This window comes from Dipodomys merriami, unplaced genomic scaffold (assembly GCF_024711535.1).
Source record: "Dipodomys merriami isolate MVZ:Mamm:240054 unplaced genomic scaffold, mDipMer1.0.p SCAF_183, whole genome shotgun sequence".
Taxonomy (NCBI): domain Eukaryota; kingdom Metazoa; phylum Chordata; class Mammalia; order Rodentia; family Heteromyidae; genus Dipodomys; species Dipodomys merriami.
Genome location: NW_027203193.1, coordinates 286164 through 312993, shown reverse-complemented (window position 1 = coordinate 312993; position 26830 = coordinate 286164). Strand labels below are relative to the sequence as shown.

The window sequence follows — 26830 nt, the reverse complement described above, 5'->3', positions numbered from 1 at the left end:
ATAGCATGAACATTTGAATTGCCTTTCTAATCTCTTCCACTCATGATTCACCAGTGTGTTGTTCACCCTCCATGTGTTACTGGAATTTTTTGGTGGCTTTTGGTGTTGAGTTCTAATTTTATTCCCTTGTGGTCCGAGAGAATGCAAGGTATAACTTCAATGTTTCTGAATTTAGACAAGTTTGCTTTGTGGCCTAAAATGTCGTCTAATTTAGAAAATGTTCTATGTGCTGCTGAGAAAAACGTGTATTCTGATGCTGCTGGGTAAAATATTCGGTAGATGTCTGTTAAATCTATTTGATCTATGCAGATGTTTAGATCTGCGGTTTCTCTGTTGAGTTTTTGCTGAGTTGATCTCTCTAGTGGGAAGAGTGGTGTGCTAAAATCCCCAACAATTAATGTCTTTGGATCTATGTGGGATTTGAGGGAAAGTAGTGTTTCTTGGATAAATTTGAGTGCTTCATTGTTTGGGGAACAGATATTTAGAATGGTAATATCCTGCTGTAGGAGAGATCCCTTAATTAGTATGCTCCTGAAGGCAGCAGACAGAAGGATCTTGTTTTTTTATTCCACTAGACAGTCTATGTGGCTTAATTGGAGAGTTAATTCCATTAATGTTGATAGATAGGATTGAGTGGTATTTGGGAGTTCCTGCCATGTTATCCACCTTCTTGGGGGTTTCAAAAACTGGCTTCTTCCTATGGTTCTTGTATTCTCAGTTTGGGTGCAGTTTCTTGGTGTTTATTGTGGTCTTGTTGGTTTTCTATATGCAGGACATCTTTAAGAATCTTTTGTAGGGCTGGTTTGGTGGCGATGGATTGTTTCAATGTTTCTTTGTTATGGAAGTTTTTTATTTGGCCTTCAGTTATGAAGGAGAGTTCAGCTGGGTACAGTGTTCTTGCTTGATAGTTGTTTGATTTTTAGGGCATGGCATACATCATATCAGACTCTTATTGGATTGTCTCTGCTGAGAAATGTGAGGTGATTTTAATTGCTTTCCCTTTATTGGTGATTAATCTTTTCTCCTTGATAGCTTTAATGATCTTTTCCTTGGTCTGAATTGATCCTGTGTGGATTATAATGTGATGGTGGGATGTCGTATTCTAGTCTGGTCTATTTGGAATTCTAAAAGCTTCTTGTATCTGAATAGGTCTATCTTTTTGCGTGTTTGGGAAGTTCTCTTCTAGGATCCTGTTAAACAAATTTCCTAGACCATTAACTTCTGTTTCTAGGTTCTCCTCTGCAACCATTTTCCTTAGATTAGGCCTTCAGATGGTGTCTTCCAAGTTTTGGATAGATCTATCATATTTCTTGGACTTGTCTTGGATGGTTTTATGTTCTTTCTCTATAATACCTAGTATTTCTTCAATGCCCGAGATTCGTTCTTCTGCGTGGTCTAACCTGCTGTCAAAACTTTCTACTTTGTATTTTATTTCTTTTCCTTCTAATTGGGCAGCTTTGATGGCTTTAAATTCTTTGTTGAAGCATTGTTTTAGATCTTGTATGAATTTCTTCACTTCCTTAATTTGGTGTTCACTTACTTGATGGGCTATGGTTTCCTTGTGCTCCCATTCCTTCTGTTGGGTCCATTCAGCATTCCCTTTGTGGTTTCCCTGACTTCCTTCAACTCTTTGTTAATGGATCCCATGAATGCCTTTAGTGATCTTTGTGTATTCTCATCCTGTACTCTCAATTCCTGTATTACTCTTTCCTTAGGTTCCTCCCACTCCCATTCATGCCATTCCTGTTGTTCTCTTTGAGTGTTCTCAGCCTGTTAACGCCATTCCTGCCTTTCTGTTTGAGTATTCTCAAGCTGCTCATGCAAATCCTTTATCAGTTTTTGAGTAGCTTCCTCACGCTCATGATATTCTTGTATAAACCTTTGGATTGCCTTCTCTCTCTCCCTATCACGCTCATACAGAGTCCTTTGTAGGTTTTCAAACTTTTCCTGCATTGACCTTTTGTTTGCTTTCTCTCTCTCCCTATCACGCTCATACAGGATCCTTTGTATGTTTTCAAACTTTTCATTTATCATGTTTGCCAGCAGTGTTTGTAGAGCTATTTGGGAACTCTCCTCTGGATTATTCATTATCTGTTCTGTCCCCTGCTTATCATGAGTGGGAGTTGAGATACCCGGACTTGACATTTTTCTTCTGTTTTTCCGGCTTACTCTGCAGATTTGGGATAAAATAGCACCAGTTTTGCGCTAGAACACTAACTTAAGGCCAGCATCAACCAAAATCTGTATTTGCACAGTCAATAGTCTGCAGATACAATCTAGTTCAACAGATACATTTATTCAACATCAGACAACTATATATTAATGGGCTATGAACCGCAAAGATGAATTTGGAAAACCAGAAATCATTAGGGTTAGGGAGAAATGTGGGTTAAAAATAGGAATAGAGTGATGTGGGAAGGCACAGGTAGAGTTAACTAAGTCCTAATCTCAAAGCAGGAAATAGGTTGGATAAGATGAAAGGAGAGAGAGAGAGAAAAAGAAGAAAGAGAAAGAAAAAAGAAAAGAGACCAGAAAAATAGAAAATAATAATTAATAATACTATGCATATCGAAAACAAACTATTCAGAGGAGAACATGAACATAATGGGAGAAGGGAAGGGATATAAAGGACATGTGAAAAAATTAAAAATAAAAATACTTAAAATATTATATAGGTATAAAAAGTTAGTACTGCTATTAGGCAATTTAAGTCTCAGAGGTTTTGAATTGAGTAATAAATTTGTGGATTGTGTACTCAATGGGGGATAAGGTCTAATAATCAACTACGGGTTTATCTGAGCATGTGCAGGACAACAATTAAGTCACATAAAGAAGAACGAAAGAGAAGAAAAGGTGAAAAGAATAAGAAAGGAAGAAAAAAACAGAAGTCCAGTAGAGCTAAACAAAAAACAAAAAGAAAATTAAAAAAAGAAAGAAAACAAAGAAAGAAAAACACAAACACATATGTATCCCTGAAATAAAAATTATAAGAGGAAAATAAAGTTACTAGAAAACAATATTTTTCAAAAAAGGTAAAAATTATAGATTAAAAATTTTTAGAAAAGAAAAAAAATTTATAAAAAGTACCAAAAAGAAGAAGAAGAAGAAGAAGAAGAAGAAGAAGAAGAAGAAGAAGAAGAAGAAGAAGAAGAAGAAGAAGAAGAAGAAGAAGAAGAAGAAGAAGAAGAAGAAATAGTTCTTTAATTTTTTGGGGGAGGGGTGGGAAAAATCTTGTATCTCCCTTGTGTCCTTAATCAGCCTCTTGTTGTAGTCTCTGGTCTGCTTTTGGTCCTGTGGCTTGGTTGGTTTCTTAAGTCAGTTTGTTCGAACAGGCAGAAAAATGCTCTGCTTTAACCAGTGTTTTGCGATCGTCCTCCCAGGGTAGTTCAATGGGAGTAGGATCTGCTTTGAGTATTACAAAAGAGGGAAATAGCTTTTTCCTCAAGTTTGGAGATACTGTGATGAGGGTAGGTTCTGAGTAGAGTTGAGGCACTTCAACAAACAGTAGCTTTTCCGGGGGATAGTTTGTGAGAAACTTACAGAGCCCAGCATAGAGCCATTCTCAGGGTTTCGGTTTACTTAATTTCAATTGATTGTCGAGGCTGCTAAAGGGAGGGACAGCTTCTGGATCTGATAACCCAGAGAAGAAAGCCACTCCTAGCTCTGCCACCCGAGCTGAGTGACTTTTGCCTGGGTGTAGCTGAGTCTGGCAGGTCAGGTTAAGTTCTTGTGACCTGCTAAATGACTCTAGTTTTATTCAAAGGCCTGAGTTGGAGCTAGCAGCTCCCTTGAGCTTTGTCGGTATCCAATATGGAGATCTCCGGTACTGGGGGGTGGGAGGGGTAGCCTTCCCTCCTCTGCTCCCTGAGAAGGAGTGAGGACGTCAGGCTTCTACTTACGCCGAGTCTTGGTTCCTGGGTTGTCTCTGGTCCGCAAACTGCAGGATGAAGATATCCCAAGGAACTCATTTTTATCCATATGAATACCAATGGAATGTGATGTATGTCATGATTGAATGGGCAATTCTTGAATGATTCTACGATAAAATTATATACAATTATATTCTAGCATACTGATTGATATTAATCAATACTTTATGAAGTGTTAAAAAAATACTTTCATTAAAAGGAGAAATAATGAAATACCTAAGAATTGGTTGTCACATAGCATAGAGATGCCATTTTTTTCTGCCAGGACTGGGATTGCAACTCATGGTCTGGGTAACTCTGTTGCACTGTGTAGGAAGGGGAAGCTTGCTTTCTTGAAGTCAAGAAATTTAAGTCTGTTCTTTACGCCTGAAATCGATCCCCACCACTAGCAAACATCCTATTTGTGTACATTTTAAATATATGATTTATATTTACATACATATATTGACTCCATATTGCATTCAGTGTAGTTATTCATTTTACCTTTTATTTTGTTCATGTAGTAACCAGTTATTTTGTTTAATAGTATGGCACATAGAATATTGATTACATTGATTACATAGGATATAGGTCTGCATATGTATTCCACTTCATACCTGACACGCAGGATGTTCACAGAAAGGAAAACATGTGTCATCATCTGTTTTTTACTCCACGATTCATTGTTTGGGAGTGCAGGCATATGAACTCATGGCCTACAGGGCCAAATTCATGAATGATTGAGTGTCAACATGCCATCCTGGGACAAACTGAGCAGACAGGCATTTACCAGGACCTGAGATTGAGCCCCTTGGTTGGACAAAATAAGAACAGATTGGCACGCACATCGTAGTATGCTAATAAAATATATATATTTATAGTGTGCCAGAGGTGTCTATCCATTATTCAGTAATATAGACCACATTCCTAACAATTCTTGGGTATTTATTATGCTTCCATATAATTAATATTATTGTTTTCATCCTTAATAAACTATTAATTAAATCAATGTCCTGAAATTATTGCGTCCCTGTAAGAAATACAAACAAGACCACACTAAAGCTCCCAGCACGCCTTTGTTTATTGCATCATTATTTACCATAGCTAAGATATGGAACCAACCCAGATGCCCCTCAGTAGATGAATAGATCAAGAAAATGTGGTATATATACATAATGGAATTCTATTCCTCCATCAGAAAGAATGACATTGCCCCATTTGTTCGGAAATGGAAAGACTTGGAAAAAATATAGTAAGTGAAATAAGCCATACCCAAAGAAACCTAGCTCCCATGGTCTTTATTTGCAGTAACTAGAATATGTCTGAGTCAAGCAGAATAGGTCAGATAAGTTGATATTAGGGAAATGAACCCTAAGATATGTATTCAAATGTTTTTTTTCTTTCATGGGCTTGTTTCTAATACATTTATAAGATTATTTCTTTGTTGCTTTGTATGTCCCTCCCCCATGGTATAACCTCTGCTTTAACTGTATTGATGTCGGTATAATTTCTGGAGGGGAAGGGCAAAAACAAATCGTTTAAATAGGGATACAGGTGGACTCATTGCAACAATAAGATGTACAAGTCATTATGTCGAAATCGAACTTTGCAACTTTGGTGGGGTGAGGAGGATTGGGTGGAGGCGTTGGGGGAGGATGGGAAGGGATGGATAGGAGAAACAAAGTAGGAGGCTAAAATGCTTGACAAGAAATGTACTCATTGTCTTGCACAGGTAATTTTAAGCCCTCTGTACAGTATTTTCACAAGAAAAAATAATAAATTTTAAAAAAGAAAAAAACAGAAGAAAAAAATCATGAAGATGTCATGATCTTGTATTTAATAGACTCCATGGACTCCACTCCCAAGTTACTTGAGCTGATATAAAACTTTGGCTAAGTAGCAGAATATAATTTTGTCTCAATAAAACCAACCAAGAAAGGAATAAAAAATAAACAAGAAAGAAAGACACAGTTGGAAATTTGGGCTAATTTTGTCATTATGTTTTGAGAATTCAAGTTTCCTATAGAAATGCAACTCAAATATAATCCTCAGTTGTGTTTTAAATGTTGTCTTAATTACATAACATTTCTAGTTGCAAAAGAGCTCATGATTCCCAACCAAAAATTTGAAAATGTAAGCATCATTCTGTTAGATTCCAAAGAAATGATGAAGAATTACAAAAGTCAAAGCCTGGAGAAATAGGAAAGTTCATTTAATATAGGACTTTGTAGACTTGCCTAAATTAGAATTAGATTTAAAATAGATAATTTTTGTTTGTAATTTAATATTCTATAGGATACTTCAAAATTCTTTTCAAATAAAAGATTTAATTTACAAATTCACAAATGATTCTGGCATTCTAATTGACTAGAGTAGTCTTTCAAGTGAGGTATAATAAGAACTTAGTTAATAGATAATTCCAACAGTTCATTTGTAAAATGATAATGTGAATAATCTAGACAAATTGTCAACAAATTGATGATATTAATTCATAAATATAGGAAAAGAGCAATCTTTTGAGATTTTGGTGTAACATGGTATGAAGAGAGTAATTGTGTGACATTTTTTTCTACCTTTACATAGCACAGGAAGTAATTTCTTAATTATGTACCTCTGTATACAATGAGAAAAGTGCTGTGTTTGAGGGGTTTTTAAATTTTGTTTTTGTTGTTTGGTTTGTCCTAGGGCGTAACCCCTGGCTTGGGCACTGTCCCTGAGCCTGTTTTTGCTCAAGGCTACTGCTCTACCACTTGAACCTCAGTGCCACTTTGGTCTGGCTTTTCCTTATGAGTTTATTGGAGATAAGAATCCAAGGAACTTTCCTGCCTGGGTGGGCTTTCAACCATAATCTTCAAATCTTAATATTAAGATATACAGATCTCCTGAATATCTATGATAGATAATATATATATATATATATATATATATATATATATAGTAAAATAAATATAAAATAAAAATAAAAATAAATTCTATTTGCAAGTGTTCTGATCTCAAGAATACCACTGTTGGGAAAATGATGTAGCAAAGTTAAGTGTATTATTCTTTCCACAATAGGAAGGGCATCACATTAGCAAAAGTGTAGTATTTTTTCACAATATTGATAAACTAGTCATGATGTGAATTTAGGGAATTTTAATGTGCACCTTACAAGTTGGAAACTGTTGGGCTAGGATGACTTTATGGCATAAAAACTTGGGATTGATTGTCATAGAAATAATAGTTAATCTGATGAACAAAAGTTTACCCTTACAGAATTTTTATTGGAAGTGGCACTGTGGCTCAAGTGGTAGAGAGTTCACCTTGAGCTGCAGAGTGCAGGGACAGTGCCCAAGCCCAGATTTCAAGCCCCACGACTTACCAAAAAAAAAAGAAATTAATTATTATAGTTACTTCATAGTTTTATCCTCTACAAGAATGTGTCTATTTTTTCTGTTGACTTTTAAATATGTAATGCCTCATTGAAAACTGCATCTATTGCAGAATTAAATAAAGTACAAACAGGTACTCTTTTGAATGTCTCTGGTATGGCATGTTCAGAATTTGAAAATGAGTAGTTAGTAGTCATAGGAATGTTGAGGAACAGATATATTCTCTCCTCTTAACAATTAGTAAGTTTTCAAAGTTAGGAGTTTCCATAGAATTGAACGGTTTTCTGTTTTAGTATGAGACAAAACTAAAAATAATGTTTTATTCCAAATAATGCCAAGTATATTCTGAAAATATTGTATAGTTTGATAACATTCCAATTGATGTCTGATAAAGAAAGAGGTAATTCAAATTAGCAACCAAAATGTTCATTTTTAAAGGTAATAAACATAAAATAATATTTACTATACCAATACAGTGAACTTATATTTTATGTAGCTCATTTTTTAGCTTAATTTTATTGTCAAGGTGATATATAGACGGGGTTGCAGTAATTGTAACCTATTGAATACATAACATGTCGAAATTTTTACCCCCTCCCTCATTTTTCTCACACTTTTCCTTCATCCCAATACCACTCACAAATTGTAATGTAAATTTCCAACATATTGTCCTGTGACTATTGCTATTGCATTGGTTTGCCTTTTGTCCTTAGTCTCGCCATTTTATTGTTCTGCTTCCCTTGCCAAATGAAGATAAATATATATACAATACAATTGTATTGTATTTGGATATTGAATCCAAATACAACAATGGACAAACCATAGGGGAAAACAAAAAAGAAAAAAGAAATCACATAGTACATTAAAAACAACAACCACAAAGAAAAACCTCTCAGCATCATTTTATATGATCATTTATACATAGCTATTGATTCATTCTGCTCATCTGTTAAGACTATCAGATATTTCCTAGTTAATACAAATGAGGGAAACCATCAAATCTGTTACTTTGTTTCTTGCTTATTTTTTTAGTAGGATTTTTCCATGTCTTTCCATTTCCTTATGAATAGAAAGCATAGAAGTACACCGTACATATATAACCATATTTTGTCAATTTATTCATCTACTGAGTAGCATATTGTTTTAAAACATGATTGCATGTAAGTATCACTTAAGGCCATTCAAAAATGACAGATGCTGCCTCAACAGATATACTAATATCATGATTTCTAGGTAAGATAGTATTTTATGGAGGTACAAATGTTGAGATATAGGATGAGTCTGATGTATATCTTGCACGAATTAGCCAGGAAGATATCCAATATCATGTAGGATAAAAATGGTAGTGACAAAATGTTTCCCTTGAGAAAGATATAGGAGGCTGTCAGAAGTATGAAGTAGTTCAGATAAATTTGAAGAATTTAGAAATGCAAGCTCAATTATGTCTCTTGAAATAATAATTATGTAAATTGAAGGGCAAAAAAATGGTAAGAGAATAAAATAACTGACAGCAGATCATTATCCCAAGTTAGAGTACAAAAAGACATAATCTATAACTTCCAAGTTAAAGAGATACCAATATAATATGTCCCACTTAATTTAGGTACATGCAAAATATTTACTTGGCTTTTCCCTACTTAAATGCTCCAAAATAAATGAACACTTACAAGAAAAGTTATGTTATTGCCATTGTTTCAACACTAACTGTGATCAGCCCTCTTTTTCTCACTTTGCACTTGGTAAATTGATGATGTTGTGGCTGATTAGAGTCAGAATTAGGGGCTTCTACTTATACAATTATCCCAGAACAGTTTAAAGCAGTTTTCCGCCCAAGATATCCAACTACATTGTCTGAACCTGTACTTTGAACAGACCCTCACACCTGAGCACATTATTTGAAATTATACTTTAGCTTTTCTTGGCAAATTCTACTTTGTGCCTTTGTCTTCTTTGCACATTCCTTTTGAGTTCATAGTTGATCTATTTCCATTTCATCTGTACAAACTGCTAAGAACATTGTTCAACTACCACTTCTTGTTTGTACACGCCCAGTCTAGAAGGTACTTTGTCCATGTTAAGCAATACGGTAATAGTCACTCTCTGAGGAGAAAAGTTCCACAAAATAACCCTATGCCCACATTAAAGAATGTAGAATTTAAAGCATTTTGAGACAGTGATATTAGAATTGAAAGGCTCCTTAGGGACATTTTCATGGAGTTCATAAGTTTACCCAGGAGAAATTTAAATATCCACAAAATTTGGAGCTAATTAGTAAGCATCCAAATTAACATTAGATCCTAGATGTTGTGTTAATACAAGTCACGATTGTCTTATTGTTAAATCAGAATTCTTCACTACTTGACAATGTGTATGAGAAAGTGAAAGAAAAGCATTAAAGCAAAAGGTCTTATCTTGTTAGGCATTTAATCATAGTGGTGAGAGTAATGTCTGAATTTTTCCATTCAATAAAAGCTTGAAGTTTATAAGAACATTTTCCTACATATAAGAATTTGTGTCAGGTTGGTTGACAGTGTTATTTCAGCATGGAGATATACCTAACAAGATTTAGATTTCGATAGTGTATATGGCAATTATGATGTGTCAATTGCTATTGAGGCATTTTCTATTCTAAAGAGAAATCAATTCCAGGAGTCTTCAGTCACATCATTAAAGCTGTATGTTCAACCTAATACTTGGTGTTATTTGTCCTACATTTATAATGAGTAGGCTGATAAGATATCCAAACATATCTAAATATATTTCAATAAAATCCCAAACTGATATGCATAGATGGGTCACTAATTGGAACTGTAGGAGAAATTAGGCTTTTTTGTGCTGTAGTTCAATCTATAATCTCCTAGCTAAATAAAGTTTTCAAAAATATTCACATAATGCCACTAAGAAAAGTTCATGACAGTTATATCTGTATAATATTTCTAAGGTCAGGATTAAAGCATTTGTTCCCAACATTTAGAATCAACAGGATCTGTTGAATTAATCTATCCAGAATTTTGTCCTCATATTCACATCTCAACATTTTATCAATATAACTTTCACCAAAACACTGTTCTTATTGAACTTGTCTATGCCCTTTTACTTTTCAAATCCAAATAGTAGGTTTCCTTCAATATCTTCCTGAAAATTCTTTCCTTCCTTTTCTTCTGTAAATCTGTGTTTATTCCTTTTTTGTTTCCTTATTTATCACTTTCCTCCAATCTTTTCCATTCTGGTACTCACATTCTTCACACTTTCCTCAGAACATTCCTTTTCCTCTTCCCTTTAATAATGTCCCTGATTTTATTATTTTTCATATTCATTGTTATGAATATTTTGATGATGTCCAAACAGACCTATCTTTGCATCTGTTTAACATAAATCTTAGAACTATCAGAGAGTTTTTCCCTCTAAATCCATCTTTATCACCAAGATAAATCCATCTAAATCCATCCTTATCACCAAGAATGTAACTAACAGAGTTAGGAGACAGAGATGTGGAAAAACTTTAGATTTCCTCTTACTCTACCTCCATCCATTAGATAAGATGAATGATCAAGATTTTCTCAGTTTCTGTCACTAATGTAATTTCTATGTACTTCTTTTTATGACCCTGACACACCAGCCTATTGCAAATACTCATCACCAGTCACTCAGTCCTAAAACAACTGTTTACTAAGTATGCATTTCTCCCTAGTCTTTTCATATTGGTCCTCTCCATCACCCAATGAGTCTCATTGTAAGCACACAGAGCGAAGAACTCAGACAAAAATTCTAGTACCATTAATTACTCACAACATTGAATGTTGGTCTTACATTTAATGGATGTAATCTGCCAGAAATATTGAAGAATATATTTGTTGACTTCTAGAGCAAGGAAAAAGAAAGTAAACAGTCCTTACATTTTCAACCTTAGCTTACAAACAAGGAAAGAGTCAAATTCAGTTTGTTGGTATAAAGTCAGAAATTGTTTCATGCAGAAATAAAAATAAATTTTAACTCCTGGCTCTGCAACTTGTGTCCTTTTATGGTAACTGCAGATAAGTAAGTAGTATTATGTAAATTGTGTCATGTATTTACAACTGTAATGAAGAACATACTCTTAATATATCATTTGAAAACATTGGTTATTGAATGGTATCTATATGAGAATGTTATTTGAACTAATCACACTAAGTTGAAACCTACATCTTAGTCCATCAAAATGTGGAAATAAATGATTTTATTTATAAGAAAATAATACCACCAAGAACAGTGAGTGTATATACATTAGAAAGACTGCTGGAATAACATTAGGGTTTTTACTGTCTGTACCTGTTTATGTGATTGTAATTCTTGATATTCAAACTCTCCTTTTGTTATTCTGTTTTGTTTGGTTTGGTTTGGTTCGTCATGGGGCCTGGACTCTTGGCCTGGCCTTGTCCCTCAGCGCTTCAGCTCAATGCACTCTACCACTTGAGCCACAGTGCCACTTCCTGCTTTTTCTGCTTATGTGGTGCTGAGGAATCAAACCCAGAGCCTCATGTAGACGAGGCCAGCACACTGCCAGTGAGCCACCTTCCCAGCCCTCCTCCTCTTATTCTTATTGTATGTAATCCCACGCTGTTTATAACTATGCATTCAATGTGGGAAATCCAGCTTCAAAGATATCTACGTATTTTTTTTTTCCTTTTCAATCACAACATCGTCATTATCAGGCTACACTGTGGTCATCAGCCTCCCCATCAAAATTATTATTAGCAACATAAGTGCTAATTATTGAATGTTGGATATGTGTCTATGATTTTATTATTTGTCTTTTGATTAATAATTTTAATGTTACCACTGTGCATGAATCCATATTGAAATTTTGAACAAATAAAAAAAACCCTAAACCATATCAGGTAGTTTGACTATGTGCTTATAACAAATTATGGAATAGATTTTTTGAAGCATTGCAATTTCCTAATCAGTATGAATTAACTTCTTCTCTTCCCCTAACTACAGAACCTTTTCAAGTAATATACTGTAAATGTTACTATAATATCATGTGTATATCTAAAATTCCCTTGAAAGTAATAAACTCTACTTTCTATTGAAATATTAGTTATTTTATTCTAGGAAACTTTTAGAAAAATAGACTGTATATCTTTGAAATGAAAAAGGTCAAAAATAGTAGCATAAAATTTTTAGAGCGAATCTGTCTTCTCTCTCTTTCTCTCTGTCTATATCTGTCTTCTCTCTCTATATATAAATGTTATGTGTAGAATAGTATATTTTTAGAGATTATTTGTCCTCAGAAATATATACATATATCTAAATTTATGTGTAGAATGATATACATTATAGTGAAACAAGTATCTCAAAATATAATTAAAATTAAAAAAAAAAAAACTTCATGAAATCAAGTGCCGGTAACTCACCCTTATAATAAGAGCTATTCTGGGTGCTGAGATCTTAGAATTGTTTCCGAAACTAGCCCAGACAGAAAATTACTTGTTAGATTCTTATCTTCAATTAACCACTAAAAACAACACCCACAACAAAAAATGTAGCAGATTAATTTCACAAAAGCATCTTTTAACCGCTGTGAACATTTCTTAGAAACATGAATACATACCCCTGGAAAATGTTAAGTAAAAAAGTATAGAAAATTTACGTCCATGTTAAAGACATGATTATTTAGATTGTTTAAAATATTTAGGTAATGATTAGAAGTTAAGAATAATGATAGATACGTCATATATTGGGACTGATTTTTTTATTCTATTTTACAATAGTAATAAAATGATATTTATAATGATTATATAAAATTACTCTTGCTTGGTATTTGAATTATCATAAGTGATAAATATTGTTAAATGATTTCCAAAGCAAAGGAGTATCAATACTTTTTTTAAAATTTAATTTAATTTTATTTGGGAACATACTGTTCAGAGGGGTTACAATTACATGGGCAGGATAATGCGTACATTTCTTACCAAGCATTGCAGCCTCCTCCTTTGGTTTACCCTTCACATCCCTTCCCAGCCTCCCCCCTTCCCCCCAATCCCAATCCTTCTCCTTCCCCCCCTCCCCCTCCTGCACCGACGTTGTAAAGCTCATTTTGTACATGACAATTTGTACTTCTCATTGTTGCAACAGGTCCACTTGTATCCTTAAACAACTGGTTTTCCCCCATCTCCTCCATAAGTTATACTGACATCAAATATAGTGAAAGCAGGGGTTATACTGTGGGGGAGGGACATACAAAGCAATTGAGAAAATGATTTCAAGGCTGGTTCACTCTAAGTCTATATTTGTTTTCTTGTTCTAGTTTTCCTATGTTAGTAGAAATTAAAATTCCAAAAATTTAATGGATATTGGCATTTAGGAATATCTTCACTTACACTAATATTGGAGTCCCTTCAGTGGAATTATTTTATTTCATTTGTTACTTTCACAAATAAATCAAGATGATTGTGTATTTTGTTATTTTCACTGCTTTTGGCTCTTATCTTGAGAATACATTTTTCCTAGAAAACTAGAGATAAGTAATTGGATTGAGCATGTAACATATGACTTTCATAAAATGCAGATGCATAGATTTGTGTCTTTTGTCATTTGCTAAAAGTTTCTTCCAGAAAAGTTTCTCAATTACTTAGAAGTTTTACCCCTTCCCCTCCACAATTATACTGACATCAAATACAGTGAAAGCAGGGGTTATACTGTGGGGGAGGGACATACAAAGCAACAAAAAAATAATCATAAATGTGTTAGAAACAATCGCATGAAAGAAAAGAAAACATTTGAATACCTACCCTCGGGTTCATTTCCCTAACATCAACTTATCTGACCTTTTCTGTTTGAATCAGACATATACTAGATATTGCAAATAAGGGAAACCATGGGAAAACAATGGATACAGGTGGACTCATTTCAACAATGAGATGTACAAGTCGTTATGTCGAAAAATGAACTTTACAACTTTGGCGGGGGAGCAGGGAGGATTGGGTGGGGGACAGGGGGAGGATGGGAAGGGATGGGAAGGGGAAACAAAGGGGGAGGCTACAATGCTTGATAAGAAATGTACTCATTATCTTGCCCATGTAATTGTAACCCATCTGTACAGTATTTTCACAATAAAAAATAATAAAAAATTACTTAGAATTGATGCATAATTCCTAGGTATTCCAGTTATCACATATACTTTTGGATTGAGTTATCTCTGTATAAACCCAAACGGACAAAATACCCTCAAAATAAACAGAAATCACATCTTTGTTTTAAATGCAGTAGTTTACAATGAGTTTTTAGCCAACACCAAAACATCTTTTTAGCTATTCTGCATTTTGTGTGAAGAAGTTTAACAATAGTTTTTTTTTTCCTGACTTGCAATTCACTTACAATATATTATCTCCTTTTATTGTATACATTTTAGTGCTTTGGAAGTGAATTGTGCCTTCATAGGTTTTCAAAGCCCGATTTTCACAAACTTGCATTCCTTCAAATAGAAATGCTGTATATTTTAGAACAGACATTAAAAGTAGATATAAAATTCAGTTACAGGAATTTGCCCAGCATACATCCTCTGTAGTGTGTCTTTTCAAAAACTTTTTTTGCGGATCATTTCCAGGGTCTCACACATACTATTCAAGTTCACTGTCAATTAACTACATTCTCTATCCAAAAAAGTTTTTTTTACTTCTGTTTAATACATTCATAGAAGTGTAATGCCTGGATCCTATAAAATTCTCTTTCACCTTTTGAAGACTTGAAATCTTATTTGCTAAAATGATTGCAGTATTATACAAATCGATCACTATCAGAAGTATATCAATTTCTCCACAAATGCATTACTATATTTTGTGTCCTCTTTTAATATTATGGACTTATTAGTGAGTTTTTATTATTTCTTAGACACTAAAAAGGAGCTTATTTCATATGCTCCTCCTATTGACTATTAATCTGCATGTTATTTAATAAAATATACTATTCAGGAAAAATTTTTTATAGAATTAGAAGATATAAAAATAATTAAGTTTCAGGGGCTGGGAAGGTGGCTCAGTGGTAGAGCGATGCCTTGCATGCCTGAGGCCCTGGGTTCGATTCCTTAGCATCACATAAGCAAAAAAAAAGCAGGAAGTTGCTCTGTAGCTCAAGTGGTAGATTGCTAGCCTTGAGCTGAAGAGCTGAAGGACAGCGCCCAGGCCCAGAGTTCAGGCCCCACAACCGGACCCCTCCCAAAAAACACTTAAGTTTCAGAATCACTGTAGCATTAATAATGTAGCATTAACAAATATATGCCCTCTATCTGTTGGATATGGTTTCGTTTCTGTTATAGTGTCCTTGGAATTATGAAAGGTTATCACTTGATATAATCCAGTTCTTGCTTCTCTTTAGCTACTAATGTTTTCCATGTCAAATTTTTAGAAACCTTTACTAATCCGATGTCATGAATTTTTACATTTATGTTTTACAGGTTTTTACATCTCACATTTAGTTTGATAATCATTCTTTGTAAGGTTTGAGGTAGGCCAGGTGCTGGTGGCTCAAGCCTGTAATCCTAGCTACTGAGGAGGCTGAGATCTGAGGATGGTGGTTTAAAGCTATCCTGGGCAGGAAAGTCCATGAGACTCTTATCTCCAATAAACCACTAGAAAACTGGCAGTTTTGCTGTTGCTCAAGCGGTAGAGTGCTCACCTTGAGCTGAAGAGCACATGGACAACTCCCAAGCCCAGAGTTCAAACCCCATGACCGACATACATACACACAAAAAAAGGATTGAGGTAATATTCTAAGATCATTCTTTAAATCTAGAGAGGCAATAGTGCCAATACAACCATTTAAGATTCTGTTTTTATTTCATAAAGTCTCATGGCATCCTTTTCAAAATCTGTGGAACATAAAACTAAGAATTAATTTTTGAAAAATCTGTTACCTTCTTCTATGCGTCTGTTCTTATAATAGAACTAGGTTATCTTCACTAAACATGGTAATACAATTCAAAGCTTGTATGAAGGCTCAAGCTACACCATTTTACAAGATTGTTATGAATTCCTTGAATTTACATACGGGATTATTGAGCAGGTGGACCAATATTCTCCAGAGATATCTGGATGTTTGATAGTCACTCATATTTTGCACCTTGTGGAAACACAAACCCCTGATATTATATATAGATAAATGTCTTTAGAGATTGCTCAAACAACTAAAATTAATTTAGGAATGAGTTAAGATTTAGATAACATTATAGCATAATAAAGCTGAATGATAACGACTTGAGCTGTACTGCAGAAGAGAGAGAGATAGGGAAGAATGGTGGATCACATAGGAGCTGTATGTCATTGGTATTGTTTCAAAAAACAGAAAGATTTCAGAGAAGAGAAGGAGAAAAATAAAGTGTCCTGAATCAAGTTTCTTTTTAATCCACCTGATAGTTTGGACTGAAAGTCAGATAACATGGAAAAAATAAAATAGAAAACAAAGCATTGTATAGAGCTGTTACAATGTAAAAATGTTGTAATAGGAATATAATTCATTTCCAAAGAAATAAGAGAAAGAATAAAACTAACAATTGCTAATGTGGATAGAAGATGGATCACATTTTATCATATATAATTTTGGAAAAGCATACTAGGAATGAAAATTTTAAAAAGTCATAACTTAAAACACAATTTGTATTATAACTAGACAGTATAGTTCAGTAATAAAACTTTGGCCTAACATATGTGAAGCAATTGTGTGATCTCCCAAGCATTACAAAGTACACACAAAGCACACACACACAAAACCCACATAAACACACACACACACATAACACATACACACATTTGGAATATTGTTATTATCATATTAAACAGGGAAAATTATCACAAACAGTAAAAGTATTTTAATATATGAAATCATAATATTGCTCATACTATTAAAAGTTTAGTAGAAATAAAACAGTCACAAGATACTTGGATTCTTATAGATTAAGTAAATTTAAAATTAAGAAATAAAAGACATGAGAAATTTGCAAACAAGTTTTAAATAATAAACATTTTGAAACATGTATACTTTTATTTTGATAAAAGATTGATGTTACTGGTGTTTTAACTCAAGATTTAGTATATGATAACCAGGTGCTCTATATCTTGCTAGGCATGGCTATATCTCTAATCATTTCACTCTGGAAATTTTATAAGGTCTCAAAGTTTCCCAGTCTTTCCCAAATTACAAACCCTATTTACACTTCCCACCATAGTTAGAAAAAGGAAACCACAAATCAATATGCCCAGCTCAGTTTTTTTTTTTTTTTTTTTTTTTGGTCGGCCGTGGGGCTTGAACTCTGGGCCTGGGCGCTGTCCCTCAGCTCTTCAGCTCAAGGCGAGCGCTCTACCATTTGAGCTACAGCACCACTTCCGGTTTTCTGGTGGTTTTTATTGGAGATAGGAGTCTCACGGTCTCTTCGTGCCCGGGCTCGCTTTGAACCGAGATCCTCAGATCTCAGCCTCCTGCGTAGCTAGGATTACAGGCGTGAGCCACCAGCGCCCGGCTTCCAGCTCAGTTTTTTTTTTTAATTCAAGTATAAATATTTCCAAAAAGTGACCATGTAATGCAGCCTTTTTAAATAAAGTATGTGCTTCTTGAAAATACAGTATTCATTACCTGAACAAATATGTTTAGAACTTTAAGAAATTAAATTTATTTAAATTCATCAACCATATAAAATTTAAGAAAATATTTTTTAAATATTCACATGTTAACTGTTTTGAAAGCAAAAAATATATTTCTGAATAATTTACATATGTTAAAATTATGCAAAACTAAATTAACTAATCCTATAACTCTGAAAAAAGAATAACCCTAAAGTAACAAAAGAAAATAATTAAATTCAAAATTTAGAAAATAAAATGAAGTGTACTCTTTAGTTGACTTAAATAACTGTAAGCCCTCTGTATATCAAGTTTATAATAAAAAATGCATGAAGAAAGAAAAGTACCCATTGGTCAATATAGACAGGAAAAGCATCAGTAGTTTTTTTTGAGTGTGCAAAAAAATCAATGGAAGCGATAAATATGTTCCTTCCATAATAAATGTACTCATTACTTTATTTAGATAACTGTATCCCCTTTGTAAATTACCTTTACAATAAAATTAAATTGAAATTAAAAATAAACTAAATAATATACCAATTAAGAATTCATAGAGAGCTAAGAAGGTGGCTCAGTGGTAGAACTTTTGCTTTGCATGTTTGAGGCCCTGGGTTCAATTCCTCAGCATCACATAAACAGAAAAAAAAACTGGAAGTGGCACTGTGGATCAAGTGGTCGAGTGCTAGCCTTGAACTAGCCTTGAGGAACAGCGCCCAGGCCCAGAATTCAGGTCCCATGATCTGACACCCCCCCCAAAAAAAACAGAATTACTAGAAACCATTGGTTTAAAACTTTTTAAAAAACTGCCCTAAGTACCCAAGTAATATAATTTGATGATACTATTTAAATACTTCAACTTCAGCAGAGAAGCCAAAAGTTTAAAAACTGTTACATAGTAAATTAATAAATCTGAATATATTACTATTAATAATAATCATAAGATGAACTTATAGTAGTAGCCAAATAGGTAAGAAATGAGGCAATTTGCCATTCGTTGGATTTAATATGTGAGAAAGAATTTTCTAGGTTTCTTAAAATATATAATCAGTTTAATGAAGAAACTATTCTGTCACATCATATGATAATTAGATGAAGCTGATATTAGAGCAAAGAGCAGATTGTACTAAGTTTTTGCATGTTAAAGTATATGCTTATTTTGGTTGTGGGAAATTGTGTTCAATTTGGGTATTGTTTTTGTAGAGTGGTGCCATATCATTGGTTAATTTTAGGATATGGGTTCCCTTTCAAAAGAGCATGCATCTGATCTGAATTTTTAGCCTTCCCATTATCAAGGGTATAAGGGGTGCACACCAAATTGTCTTGCTTCCTAACTTGGCTGGCCTGGATTCGGCAGCCCTTCCAATCTTAACATGTAGATAGTGCAGGATGGTGGAAATGATCCAATGCACCCAACTATATATTGAGACGGAAGTCCACTAAACTTTTGGCCTGGGTTCTGTTCTCAAGCCTCCTCAGTAGTTAAGAGTTCAGATGGGAGCCCCTGGTGCCAAGCAATAAGAGTATTTCTTAAAGCAACTAGACATATATATGACTTAGGCATGTGAACACCTCAGGACAAGAATAAAAAAGCAGTGAAGTATAGAGGACAGGCCCAATTTTAACTAGCTACTTGGAGGCTGAGTAAGATTAGCTAGCTACTCTGGAGGCTGAGATATGAAGACCACTATTCAAAGCCAGTCCAATCATGAAAATACATGCGATTATCTCCAAAAAACCAGAAGTGGAACAATGCCTCAAGTGGTAAACCACTATCCTTGGACACAGAATCTTAGGGATGATGAATGAATAAATTAGCACTTGCACATGAGCATGCGTGTATACACGTGCATGTACACACACACACACACACACACACACACACACACACACACACACACACACATGAGTATTTCAATGCGAAGTTCTTTTTTTTACCTTGCTGTACCCTATTTCCCTGTATTAGTTTTCAAATTAACAAAATCAGCTAAGCACCTATTTACATAGAACTCATCACGTTTCTCTAAAGTCAACTCTCTTTTTAGAAGCATGCTTTTATTTGACCCATATGTAAACTATTCAGGAGTTTGATTCTTCTCCCTCAATTCTGTAGAATTAGATGGTTGTTTAGCTTCCCCCTAGAAATACAATTTTGTGAAATCTTGCATCAAGCAACGTATTTCTTTCACTAGAACGCAAGCCTCTGTCAAACAATTAATAATAGGTTTTTCTTCTCTTTGCTTGCATCTGTAGTTTTATTATCTTCATAGATTTTATGATGATCTGTCTGTGCATGGCAAAGACTGCTGTGAAAATAAAAAAAACCCATCACAGCACTTATCATTTATGTACCATCCATAGATATGAAGATGTTTAAATATTACTGAAATTGCTTTGTAATAAATCATGTTCACCTTGACTATCATGAAAAAGAAGAATTGGTTTCTCAGCACTTTAGGTAAGAACTTGATTGAAAGAAACAAAAGGACAAGTGAGGAACAACTCAACACATACATTCAAATGAAACAACACAACCCAAGAAAACAAATTAATTTAGTAGTCAAGAACCTGCAGGAAATGCAAAGACTTAAAACAACATCAGCTATCACAAACTTATGAAAATCCTGACTACATGGGAGTCTACTCTTGAGGATAGAGGTTAAAGCCCAGACTGGACAGAAAAATCAGTACACAATGCCATGCACCTGTTATTCTAAATTCCAGGAAGAATAACATAACATGGACTGAGCCCAAGGTCATACACAAGGATCTGAAAAATAATCAGGATAATTTAGAGCTGGGGACATGACAAAGTGGTAAGAACACCCATTTAGGGGGCACAAGACACTCAATTCAAACTCTAATATTTGGGTATGAAAGTAAAAAGCTATGATTTTAAATAATTGGAATAATTGTAAGATTTGAATATTTGAGTGGAAAAATGCATGAGAGAGATAGAATGAACCCACATTCCAATGCTTTCAACTTAAGTGAATATATTTTATGGTACTTCACACAAAACAGAGTTACCTTGCAAATGAGCATGGTTGTGCATTTGGGTGATGGAAATACTTTAATTACACACGTGTAAATTAAATAGATTTTATTTGGGTAGATTGTTCTTCTTAAACTAAGAACCTGGATGATGTCCCTGAGATTTTTCTCTCAAGGCTACCGCTATACTATTTGAACCACAGTTCCAATTCTGATTTTCTGTTGGTTGTTTGGTGATAAGAGGCTCCTGGACATTCTTGCCCAGGATGGCTTCAAACTATGATTGTCAGATCTCAGCCTCCCGAGTAACCCGGATGCCAGGCATGAGCTGTCGATAGTTTTAATAATTTAGTAAATTGTACAGTTACTGAAATTATACATTATCATTATAACCTGCATAATATATGTGAGTATGTATATATCAATGCATATGGATAGAAATATTTTAACATATTTTTGTATCTACAGTACATTTATGAAATCATCCATTATAAAATAAAATGGAAAAAATTTAATAAGGAGCAAAACAAAGGAAATTATCACATGTTTCTTGTTGTTGAATGGAATACGAATTCAAGAATCAGGTTGGGAAAATCATCTCTACGTTAACAAAATGGATAAGAGCTATTAATTCCAATCCATCTATTTGCCCATGTTGTGCAACCTCACACATGAGTGTCAAACTAAAACCACACTTTTTGCCTTTGCTTTTAACTCACCTGATATAATTTACGGGTTAGATGAAGTAATCAAATAAAGATTAAAATAATATTATGTGAGGCTATGAATTAGAGCTGAACATGATTTTAAATATGATAATAGCTAATTAAGTTGCATATTTCTTACGTTTACTCTGTCATGTCCCTCATTCCCACATTAGGAAAGTACATAGAAGGTTCTCACTAAATTATATGTACAATTATGAGAAAAATGTTTTGAAAGAATATGGGCACAGTGGTGTTTTAGCTTATTGAGACCTGTAGGGGTAAGTGTGTTTTTGAGGACTTGCAATTCAATGTGATGAAGATGAAGGGAAGGATGTTCTTATTCTGGGTAACTGGATAGAGTATTGCTCCCACAAAGGAAGTGATGAATTATTCCAAAATGTAACAGTAAAATCACTTTCACAATCATGTTCACTGCTGCACTATTCACCGTAGCCAAGTTACGGAAACAGCCCAGATGCCCTTTGGCAGAGTGATGATTAGAGAAAGTGTGGCACATATACACAATTGGATTGAACCCATCCATTTTGAAGACTCTTACATTATTTGCAACGAAAAGGATAGATTTAAGAATATATTAATGGAACTAAGTCAGAGCCATATTTGGAAGCTAGAAATTTATACAAGTTTACACAAAAATATTAACCAAAGCATGCTATTTGCAGAGGAGTATTTCAAAGGTGTAATTTCTTATAAAATTGAACTTTACTCCAACAAAATGATTACCAGGAAACTATCACTTGGAATATGTGAGTGGAAGTCAAAAGGAAGGAATAAAGAGAGATATGGAGGAAGAGAGTGAAGGTATAATATTCAATGCAGATAGTATGAAACTAGAAAAAATTAAAGTGGGGTGAGGTTTGGAAGGGTGTGGAAAAGTTATATAAAGATCCATTTTACTTAAAAAACTGATATGTTGAATGAAAATTCCCTTATACAAGTATTTAAGATAATAAGAATATAATTAAAAACAATGGAGATATCTGATCTTAAATTCTATTTCCATCTCCTTTAAAAAATGAATTTATTTGCTCTATAATTTGATGAGAGGGATGGATTTTGTGGCTAGCTAGACCATTGCACATCTGTCTCTCCCTCTCTCCCTTTCATGGTTCTCATAGGTAATATGATTGCTCCACAATTATCCTAATTTATTTTGCTTTTATATTTTTGGTTGCATCATTTCACTTTCTGCTCTGCCATATCCCAATTCATTTACATAGAATACATTATTTCCTGTTTTCTCATTCTTAGAATAAGCTGCACAAGAAGAAAACACTGGTCCTCATTTTCAGTCTGTACCTTTAAATACGGAGGAAAATCTTTCCTCTGCTCTCTACCAATTCCCTACTCTCCAGTTAGAATAATTTAGAATAGTAAAAATGAAAAAAGAGAAAATAAATAATAGTGAAAAAAACAGATGCAGAAAATTCACCAGATTTTTCTGACCATTTCATCCAATGTGAACTATTGGGGAAATACATGGAGAGCTCATTCTCATTGGCACTCAAAGTCTCTGGTTAGGCAATTCTGATGAAGTTGAGGAACAAGATGAAAAAGTGAGAAATGGTATCAATTGCAAGAAAAAAATGAAATAGTATCCAAGCAAATTTCTTCTTTGTTCTGCTGAAAATAATCGCCTTACTACAGTGCAGAGACTACTTTCCAAAAAGGCCACTCATGTGATTACTAGGGATGACGATGAGTATACCCCTCTTCATCGAGAAGCCTACAGTGGACACTTAGATATTGTCCATGAGTTGGTGGCTCAAGGCAGATATTCATGTAATAACTGCGAATGGCTGGACATCCCTGCACAGTACTTATACATGGAATAATAACAGAGTGGCTTCTTATTTCATCATGATGCAGATACCAATGGCCAAGTTAAAGGCCTCTTGACCCCCTGCATCTTGCTGCTGGGAATAGATATAGCAAAGATACGCTGGATCTCCTTCTGTTGAACCATTATATCAAGCCAGGTCTGAAGCACAACTTGGAAGAAACTGCATTTGATATTGCCAAAAGGATAAGTATGTATCACTACCTCTTTGAAGTTGTGGAAAGCTGTACAAATTGTTCTCCTAAGTCCTAATGGATCAGTTAAGTTTCTTAAATTTCAAAATTGCCAGTCCATCCTATGTTTCCATAGAAAATATTTTCACAATACAAAGCAACAGCAATACCTTACTTTAAAAATTCATGTATTCCATGGTATTCTTCCAAGTGAATTGCCTGACATTGATGTCAAAATATATTCGAGTTGTTTGTATACATCTATAATGATTTCTATAGAGTTTGTGATTTTTTAAATCAGAAATAATTTTAACTTATCTGTTGAAATGAGTAGTACAGAAACTAAAGATATTTCTGGTGCTTGTCTGAAAAAGTATATTTTAAAATATTTAGTATTCTGTTTGTATAATGTCCATAATCTATTTCATTCGCTCCTAGATATAATACTTTGAATTCGACATTGTTTTATAATCCATACGTTCATTAATACATGTGTTCTTTCAGATTGCATTTCATATAGAAACATTTTAAGATTCTTTTAATTCCTAGGTCCTTATAGAATTTTATTTCTTTGGGATAAAATGACAATGTTATCTTATTTCAAAAGTTTTATAAAGGTTATGCTATGTAAAGGCCTTTCTAAAACGGTGAAGATTGAATACACTGATGTCAAATTAACTTTTATTTCTATGAATTACACATATTATTACTCTTGTATATTTGTAATCAACTTTTGAATAACTGTTTTTCATTTCTTGCATCTGAATAATGAAAAATATGGAATACTTCACAAATTTTCATATCATCCTTGTGCAAGAGCCATATAAATCTCTGTATTGTAATTCGGGTAGACGTGCTGCTGAAGCATGTAGTATCCTATAAACTTAAGTAATTAATGATGCAATCTTAAGACAGGCATATATCCTTGGTTGCCTATTTGTAACAAGGAAACCTTATTGTTCCCAAAATTGCTATTCATCTTATTTCTGTAAAATTCTGTGTATGGTGGAAAAAACTTATGTTGTTTGTTCGATTGCTCACATTTGCAAGTTTTTGTAAATGACTACTTTAAGTCTTTTTCATTTGAAATTTGATCATACTTTGAAGCCTTTATAGATAGGTGCAAAGGTGATGGATTTTCAAGTACTTGTTTATTAACTGATTTAGCTTTGTTGAGCTAATGGATTCAAAGTAAGCCTTGCTTAGAGCTACTTCTAAACTTCTGCAGCTTAAAATTTCCCAAATGAGGTCTTGCTGGCACAAATGTCTCCTTGACCTTTTACCCTTGCTTCATGTAGGAACAGCCCAACCAGAATGTCTTACCCTGACAGCATATATTGTCTTACTGGAGCAAAACTAATCTTAGTTACAAGGGATTATAGAGAGACGAACAGTTCAGACAGAACTGTTCGGACTAGAAGGTATTTTTTCAAAATATAACTGCTTATTACACCCTACCATTTCAAAAGTAACTAAAGCCAAGAAGGTGAAAATATTGTTCATATGCATGATTACCTAATGTCCTGGCCTGACTACCATCCAACCAAGCAGGAAGTTACACCACTGATTTTCTATCACCAAATATATTCCATAGCTCCAGGAGAAGTCCATATGTTTCTCCTCGTTATTAGGCCTTAAATTGGTAGTTTTTTAATCACAGTGTTTCCTCTTGCCTCTAAGCTGTACATCCCTGAATGGTAAAGCTTTAGTTCTAATTCTACCAAACAATGAGGTAGAGGTAATGGAATAATACTTTAAAACAGTTGCCTTTGATTCCCTAACCACAACAGAACAATGCAAAACTTTTTCTTATAGATAATTATATATTTTATACGTATATGTGTTGATTTTATATTTCACACAGTGGATCTTACTAGAATTAATTGATAATTTGATAAATTAATTCATATTATTCCAATAAATAGATTGGAATATAAATAATCAGGATTAGAATATATATTAGAATATAAAAAGTATCAATGCAAGGTTTTCGGTATAAACTTGTGATACTTTCTAAGTGTTCTTGGTCTTCTGAATTCACATGGTAAAAAAAAAATGTTGTTTTCCTCTAATCTATAAGGGATTTTACTCTGCTGCTCTGTTTATTGTTTTAACTCGCTGGTCCCAAATTGTTTTTCTCCATATTTCTGAAGCATTCCTACTGATTATACTCAAATTTTGCTGATATGGTGTCTAAAAGGTATTATTCTTCTACAGGATCCATGGGTCCTAGGATCCCAGGTCCCAGTTATCCGCCTCATCAGATAACTAGGGCAGAAGTTCCCACCTATGCCCATGCAACATGCCAAGAGAAAGTAATTGAAGACCCATCTCAATTTCTCATTTCTTATATTTCAGGGCCCCAATTCCTTGAAATGCAGGAATTAGCAGTGAGCAATTGGGAAATGCAAGGCAACTTAAAATGCAAGATGAAATCACAAAATGTGAAAGTACAGTAATTCAAACTTTCAGTTTTCAGATGACCATGCCATATGAGTGAAAAAGACCACAAATGTCACAAGATTATTTGTAATACCCTTCTCATAATGATTAATGAATGATTTCAGTCCAGTATCAGCAGGCAAAAAAATAGTTCCTGAATGATAGATCCATAATTGGTCTACCAATGCTAGGAATACTTGAAATAGAGGTCAAATATAATTCAAAAAACATTAATTGAGAAGATCCTTAGTGCTTCAAAACACTGGTACTTCAGTAAACTTGGTTCTGTAGTATAAAATGTTGTCATTCTCAAACAAATGATAACCTACATTTAATCTGCTGAAAGTATATTCTTTTTCAAATAAACTTTTAAAAATCACATTTGCCAAAATAACACTATACAAGTGATGATATTTAGTGAGGTTACTAGTCTTTCAAGTGTAGGGAGCAAGTTTCAATAGAGTTGATTTATTCACCCAGCACTAATGCCAAACAGGTTCAACCATTCATTAAAGTGTAGGAATAGTACCCCCCACCATTTGTGTTTTTCAGTAGGTGCCTTTGAAAATTTGTTAAATAGATCAGCCTCCAATATTTCAAACCAAAACATTAGCTAATAAATAAATTTCATCACATAAGTACATTTTAAAAAGTCATGAATAGTTGCCTTATCATATGGTGTTTTATGTTTTCCCTATATGTCTAACATAGTAAGAAATATGACTTTAAGTCTTGAATATGGGTACTCATCAGAGACTTGACAAACATACAATCTGTCTTCTATT

General features: G+C 33.9%; 1 pseudogene; it reads right to left on the bottom strand.

Moving 5' to 3' along the window:
- Positions 1–24374: 24374 nt before the first annotated feature.
- Positions 24375–24471, bottom strand: LOC138830090 (U6 spliceosomal RNA; annotated as a pseudogene).
- Positions 24472–26830: the final 2359 nt, after the last annotated feature.